This window comes from Podarcis bocagei (genome assembly GCF_964188305.1).
Source record: "Podarcis bocagei genome assembly, chromosome: 16".
Classification (NCBI taxonomy): Eukaryota; Metazoa; Chordata; class Lepidosauria; order Squamata; family Lacertidae; genus Podarcis; species Podarcis bocagei.
Window position 1 is genome coordinate 32962179 of NC_138142.1, and position 7254 is coordinate 32969432.

General features: G+C 41.7%; 1 long non-coding RNA gene across 1 annotated transcript in view; it reads right to left on the reverse strand.

Moving 5' to 3' along the window:
- LOC308575033 overlaps positions 1-6953 on the reverse strand; it is a 34475-nt gene extending 27522 nt beyond the window's left edge. Inside the window, exon 1 of the long non-coding RNA XR_014002678.1 lies at positions 5969-6953. This is a non-coding gene — a long non-coding RNA (uncharacterized lncRNA). The remainder of the gene's footprint in view (positions 1-5968) is intronic.
- Between the last annotated feature and the right edge of the window lie 301 nt (positions 6954-7254).

Consider the following 7254-nt stretch of genomic DNA (forward strand, 5'->3'; position numbering starts at 1 on the left):
CTATTCTATTTGGTTCTATTCATTCTCTTCTCTTCTATATTGTTTTCTTCTCTTCTATTTAATTTTAATCTATTCAATTCAATTCTATTATTTAATTTAATTTAATTTAATTTAATTCTATTCCATTCCATTTTATGTTATTTTATTCTCTTTTATCCTATCCTATCCTATCCTATCCTATCCTATCCTATCCTATCCTATCGCATCCCATCCCTATTCTATTCTATTTGGTTCTATTTTATTCCATTTTGTTCTATTCTATTCTATTTTAATCTATTCTATTCTATTTTGCTCTCTTTTATTCTATTTAATTTTAATCTATTCTATTCAGTTTTATTCTATTTTATTCTATTCTATTCTGTTCATTATTCTACTCTATTCTATTTTAATCTATTTTATTTTGTTCTCTTTTATTCTATTCTATTCAATTTTAATCTATTCTATTGTATTCTATTCTAGTCTATTTGGTTCTATTTTACTCTCTTTTATTCTCTTCTTTTATTTTTTTCTATTTTGTTCTTTTTTCTATTCTATTTAATTTTAATCTATTCTGTTCTACTCTATTCTATTCTATTCTATCCTATCCTATCCTATTCTATTCTATTCAATTCTATTTTATCCTATCCTATCCTATTCTATTATCATTTAATTTAATTTAATTCTATTCTATGTTATTCTAATCTCTTTTATTCTATTCTATTTAATTTTAATCTATTCTATTCTATCCTATCCTATTCTCTTTTATTTTATTCTAATTTTAATCTGTTTTATTTTACTTTATTCTATTATTCTATTTAATTTAATTTAATTTAATTTAATTTAATTCTATTCTATTCCATTCTATTTTATGTTGCTCTATTCTATTTAATTTTAATCTATTCTATTTTATCCTATCTTATTCTATTCTATTCCTAATCTATTTTGTTATATTTTATTCTCTTCTCTTCTATTGTATTTAATTTTAATCTATTCTATTATATTTTATCCTATTTTAGCCTATCCTATTCTTTTATTCTCTTTTATTCTACTATAATTTTATTCTATTCTATTATTTAATCTAATCTAATTTAATTCTATTCTAATTTGTACTATTCTCTTTTATTCTATTCTATTTAATCTTAAGCTATTCTATTCTATCCTATTATTTGATTTGATTTGATTTAATATAATTCCTATTCTATTCTATTCTATTCTATCCTACTCTATTCTATCCTACTCTATTCTAGTTTATTCAATTATTCTATTCTATTCTATTCTATTCTATTCTATTCTATTCTATTCTATTCTGTTCTGTTCTGTTCTTTTCTATTTTGTTCTATTCTGCTTGATTTTAATCTATTCTATTCTATTTAATTTTAGTCTATTCTATTTTATATTCTATTCTATTTTGTTCTATTTTATTCTATTATAATTTTAATCTATTCTATTACTTAATTTAAATCTATTCTATTCCATTCTGTTCTGTTCTGTTCTATTTTGTTTTATTTTATTCTATTCTACTTAATTTTAATCTAATCTATGCTAATCTATTCTATTTAATTTTAATCTACTCTATTCTATATTTTATTTTATTTTAATTCTATTCTATTTTATGTTATTCTATTCAGTTTAATTCTATCCTACTATCCTACCCTATCCTGTTCTATTCTATTTTGTTCTCTTTTGTTCTATTATTAATTTTAATCTATTATTCTGTTCTATTCAATTTAATTTTAATCTATTCTGTTCTGTTCTATTTTTTTTATTCTCTTTTATTCCGTTCTATTTAATTTTAATCTATTTTATTTTATTCTATTATTCTATTTAATTTAATTTAATGTAATTCAATTTAAATTCTGTTCTATTCTCTTTTAGTTTATTGAATTATTCTATTCTATTCTTTTCTATATTGTTGTATTTTGTTCTCTTTTGTTCTCTTTTATTCTATTCTATTTAATAGCCTGGGACTATTGGGAAAGAAGGAATTGGCAACAGCAATCAGAACAGAATCTTACTATTGACTGATATGTGCAGCGCACAACCTTGTTATTACCAACACACTCTTTCGACAGAAAAATAAATTTAAAACTTCATGGAGGCACCCTTGATCAAACCACTGGCACCTCTTGGACTATGTTAATGTCCGTGCTAAAGATGGCCGTGACGTGCTTCTTACCAGAGTTATGACGACTGCTGGACAGATCACAGACTAACACGCTCCATGATGGCTATCAAGATTATACCTCAACGCAGGCTTCAAGGAAGGAAACCAAGGTGCAAAATGAACGCACAAGCCCTTCAAGATCCCATTAAGTGGGATTGCTTCCAAATGACCCTAAAGGAGCATCTGCCTTCAGAATTCCTTGATAAAGGAACACTGGTCCAAGCTAAAAACATCCATTATTGCAGCCTGTGAACAAACTATTGGATACCAAACCAAGAAACACCAGGACTGGTTTGGTGAGAAAGACAGTGGGATTGAATGCATGATTGACAAGAAAAGGAAGGCCTTTCAGATCCACTAAGGAAAAAACCCTATGCCAACACTAAGGCTGAGGTTCAAAGAAGAACCAGGGAACTAAAAAACACCTGGTGGATAAAAAAAAGCTTAAGAGATCCAGCATTTAGCCGACACTCATGATAGACCAAGTTTCTTTAAAGCCACAAAGACCATCTATGGGCCAATAAATTATGACATATGCCCCCTAGGCTCAGCAGACGGTACCACACTTCTAAAAGATAATACAGTGGTACCTCGGGTTACAGACGCTTCAGGTTACAGACTCCGCTAACCCAGAAATAGTACCTCGGGTTAAGAACTTTGCTGCGGAGGCAGCGGGAGGCTAAAGTGGTACCTCACGTTGAGAACAGTTTCAGGTTAAGAATGGACCTCTGGAACGAATTAAGTTCTGAACCCAAGGTACCACTGTGATGATGATGATAATAATAATAATAATAATAATAATAATAATAATAATAATAATAGTAATTCATTTATACCCTGCCCATCTAGCTGGGTTTCCCCAGCCACTCTGAGTGGCTTCTAACAAAATATTAAAATACAGCAGTCCATCAAGCATTAAAAGCTTCCCTAAGCAGGGCTGCCTTCAGATGCCTTCTAAAAGTCTGATAGTTGTTCTCTTCGACATCTGGTGGGAGGGCATTCCACAGGGCGCTGCTACTACCAAGAAGGCTCTCTGCCTGGTTCCCTGTAACTTGGCTTCTCACAGTGAGGGAACCGCCAGAAGGCCCTCGGCGCTGGACCTCAGTGTCTGGGCAGAACAATGGGGGTAGAGATGCTCCTTCAGGTATACTGGACCGATGCCGTTTAGGGCTTTAAAGGTCAGTACCAACACTTTGAATTGTGCTCGGAAACATACTGGGAGCCAATGTAGGTCTTTCAAGACCGGTGTTATATGGTCTCGGCGGCTACCCCCAGTCACCAGTCTAGCTGCTGCATTCTGGATTAGTTGTAGTTTCCGGGTCACCTTCAAAGGTAGCCCCACGTAGAGCACATTGCAGTAGTCCAAGTGGGAGATAACCAGAGCATGCACTAGTCTGGTGAGACAGTCTGCGGGCAGGTAGGGTCTCAGCCTGTGTACCAGGTGGAGCTGGTAAACAGCTGCCCTGGACACAAAATTGACCTGTGCCTCCATGGACAGCTGTGAGTCCAAAATGACTCCCAGGCTGCGCACCTGGTCCTTCAGGGGCACAGTTACCCCATTCAGGACCAGGGAATCCTCCACACCTGCCCACCTCCTGTCCCCCAAAAACAGTACTTCTGTCTTGTCAGGATTCAACCTCAATAGATAAAGAAGCTATTGCACTGAGATGGAAAGAACATTACCAACATCTCCTTAACCGCAACTCCCCCATAGCTGCTGAGGTCCTCTCATAAATTCCACAAAAACAAGTTAGAGATGTATCTCCAAATCTGGGAGAGTCGTGTACAGCTATTAACCAAATGAAAAACAAAGCCAGAAGACCTGATGGGATACCTGCCAAAGTCTTCAAAGTGAGTGGAATTGAACTTACACAACTTCACAAGCTCATCAAAAAAATCTGGGAGAGAGAAGAGATCCCAGCAATCTTTAGGGATGCCAAAATTATCAATCTCTTTAAAAAAAGGTGACAGAACTGATTGTGGAAACTATCGAGGCATCTCTCTATTAACTGTGGCTGGCAAAATTCTTTCAAGGATCTTAGCAAACCGTCTCTTAACAATATCTGAGGTGTCCCTTTCTGAATCCCAAAATGGTTTTCGACCTTCTCGGGGGACAGGGGACATGATTTTCACTGCTCAACAGCGGTGCAGAGAGCAAAACCAACTCCTGTATATAGCATTTATTGACCTAAGACTTTCGACACTGTAAATCATAATGCCCTGTGGACTGTCCTTCTGAAAATTGGCTGCCCAGGTAAATTTCTGAACATCATTCCGCTCCTCCATGATCAGATGACAGCAACAATCGCAAATAACAATGGCTCTCAAAGTGAACCATTCCCGGTGGGACCAGGTGTTAAACAGGGTTGTGTTATTGCCCCAACTCCATTCATTATTTTCATTGCCATGATTCTACACTTTGTCGAAGGGAAACTCCCCACAACCACTACGAGTGATAACCAAAGAAGAAGAGGAGGAGGAGGAGGAGGAGGAGGAGGAGGAGGAGGAGGAAGAATGCTTAGAGTTAGATTAAGGTTTATGTCTAAAGTTAGGGCTGGGGCTAGGGCTAAGTTTAGGGTAAGGCTTAGGTTTAGAGCACTGGCGGAGCATATGCCCGCGCTGCAGTGGCGTAGCGTGGGTTGTCAGCACCCGGGGCAAGGCAAGTAATTTGCGCCCCCTAACCCGTGGATTTGCGCCCCCTAACCCCCAGATGTTGCGCCCGGTGCAGCCGGCCCCCCTGCACCCCCCACGCTACGCCACTGCCACGCTGCCCAAGGCGGGCGCGTTCCCGAGGGGCTCGGAGGGTGCCCTCCCGGGCGCGGGATAGCCCCCCCCCCGCGCGCGCACCCACGATCCCTCTTCCTTGCTCTCCCCTGCCTGCCTGCCTGCCTGCCTGCCTTCCTCCAGCCCGGAGCGCGGGGCAACGGTGCTCTGGACTCCCGCGCCTCCTGCCGGCCGCCAGGGGAAGCGGCTGCGCTGCGCTCCGGCTGGAGGAGGCAGGCAGGCAGGCAAGCAGGGGAGAGGACGGGAAGGAGGCAGGCGAGCGGCAACGGGAGAGGAAGGAACCGGCAAAGCAGCGCAGCAGCTCCACCACCCCCCTTCCCCCGACGGGTCGCGGGAAGCGAGGGAGTCCGAGTCGCGGGCGGGCGGCGCACCGACTGGCACCGCCGCTCAGGGATGCGGTGTGGCCCCAGCACTCCCTTCCTCCGCCAGTGGGTTAGAGACTCTGGAGAGTCCCATGGACTGCAAGAAGATCCAACCTCTCCATTCTGAAGGAAATCAGCCCTGAGTGCTCACTGGAAGGACAGATCGTGAAGCTGAGGCTCCAAGACTTTGGCCACCTCATGAGAAGAGAAGACTCCCTGGAAAAGACCCTGATGTTGGGAAAGATGGAGGGCACAAGGAGAAGGGGACGAGAGGATGAGATGGTTGGACAGTGTTCGCGAAGCTACAAACATGAGTCTCAGCAAACTGCGGGAGGCAGTGGAAGACAGGAGTGCCTGGCGTGCTCTGGTCCAGGGGGTCACGAAGAGTCGGACACGACTAAACGACTAAACAAGGTTTATGTTTAAAGTTAGGGCTAGGACTAGGGCTAAGTTTAGGGCTAGGGTGAGGGTTAGGGTCTGGCATCTGGGGGGGGGGAGACCTTGCCTCCCCTTGTTCCTAGCAGCCAGGCACCCTCCAACTTCCCCTTGCAAGGTTCTGCTGGCCTCCCATTATGTGGTGTATCAGATATTATTATAAGAGAGAACATCAGAGCAACATAAAACAATAACATTGCGAGTAAAAGAGGATATATCAGAGACAAGTAGAACAGCTGCTTACCAAAACGACGTAGGCACAAAACAGTGGTTCCTCAGGTTACAGGCGCTTCAGGTTACAGACTCCGCTAACCCAGAAATGGTATCTTGGGTTAAGAACTTTGCTTCAGGGTGAGAACAGAAATCGCGCAGCAGCGGCGCAGCAACAACAACAGCAAGAGGCCCCATTAGCTAAAGTGGTGCTTCAGGTTAAGAACAGTTTCAGGTTAAGAACGGACCCCCAGAACGAATTAAGTTCTTAACCCGAGGTACCACTGTACTGTCTGTGTCTCCGTTGAGGAAATCCTTCGGTTTTGACTGTAAAAGGGGCTTTTCTATTGAGCACCGCCTGTGCAGACTCACCGGAAACCCAGCTTCCGTTTTGAGTTTTCGGTTTTCCAACGTCACTGTTCTTGTAAATGGTCCGCAAGTGTCAACCGAGGGTCACTGTTGCGCTGCTTCAGAAAAAATAATAATAATTCTTTGCACATCTGCTTCTCCCGGCGCAGAATTTGGATGCATTTTGAGCTGTTGGAGAGCACACGGATGCTGCAAAATGTTCAGGGCCCCTTTGGAATGAGCACCTTTTATAATTCCTCAAAATGTGCTCTGGCAACGTTTCTGCTTCTGTTGTCCAGCTAAGCAGCCTCTTGATGCAGAGTTTATTCTCCAGAATTGTGGATCCTGCCCACCTTCCCAATTTCTCAGCCATCTACCCGGTTGCTCGACGACCTTTGGTGCGCAATCTGCATAAAGCTGCCCATTTATCCGTGGCGCAACTGTGGGCCGGGAAAGTCCCCAAAGTTCTCCTGTCACAGCTTCCTGTTCTTTCAACGTCAGTCTGTGAAAACACAGCTGTGCAAGGCAAACATTCGTGCTGACATCGACGTTTGAGCATGTGAGCCAAGGCGTGTTTGCAGGAGAAATGTTTCCCATAAAACACTGAAATGCCACAAAAATGAATTTATGGTATGTAATGCCTGTAGGAAAAAGGGACACGGGTGGCGCTGTGGGTTAAACCACAGAGCCTAGGACTTGCTTATCAGAAGGTTGGTGGTTCAAATCAGTGTTTTGAGAAACTGGTGCGCCGTCACATTATTTCCTGTCTTTCATCAACTTTTGACAACTACCAGTTTGCATACAGAGCAAATAGATCCACAGAAGACGCCATCAATACCACTCTCCATGCTGCTCTGTCCCATCTGGAGCAGCCGGGGAGTTATGTGAGGCTGCTGTTTGTGGATTTTAGCTCTGCTTTTAACACTATCCTCCCCCATAGACTGGTGTCCAAGCTAGAGGCGATTGGACTCT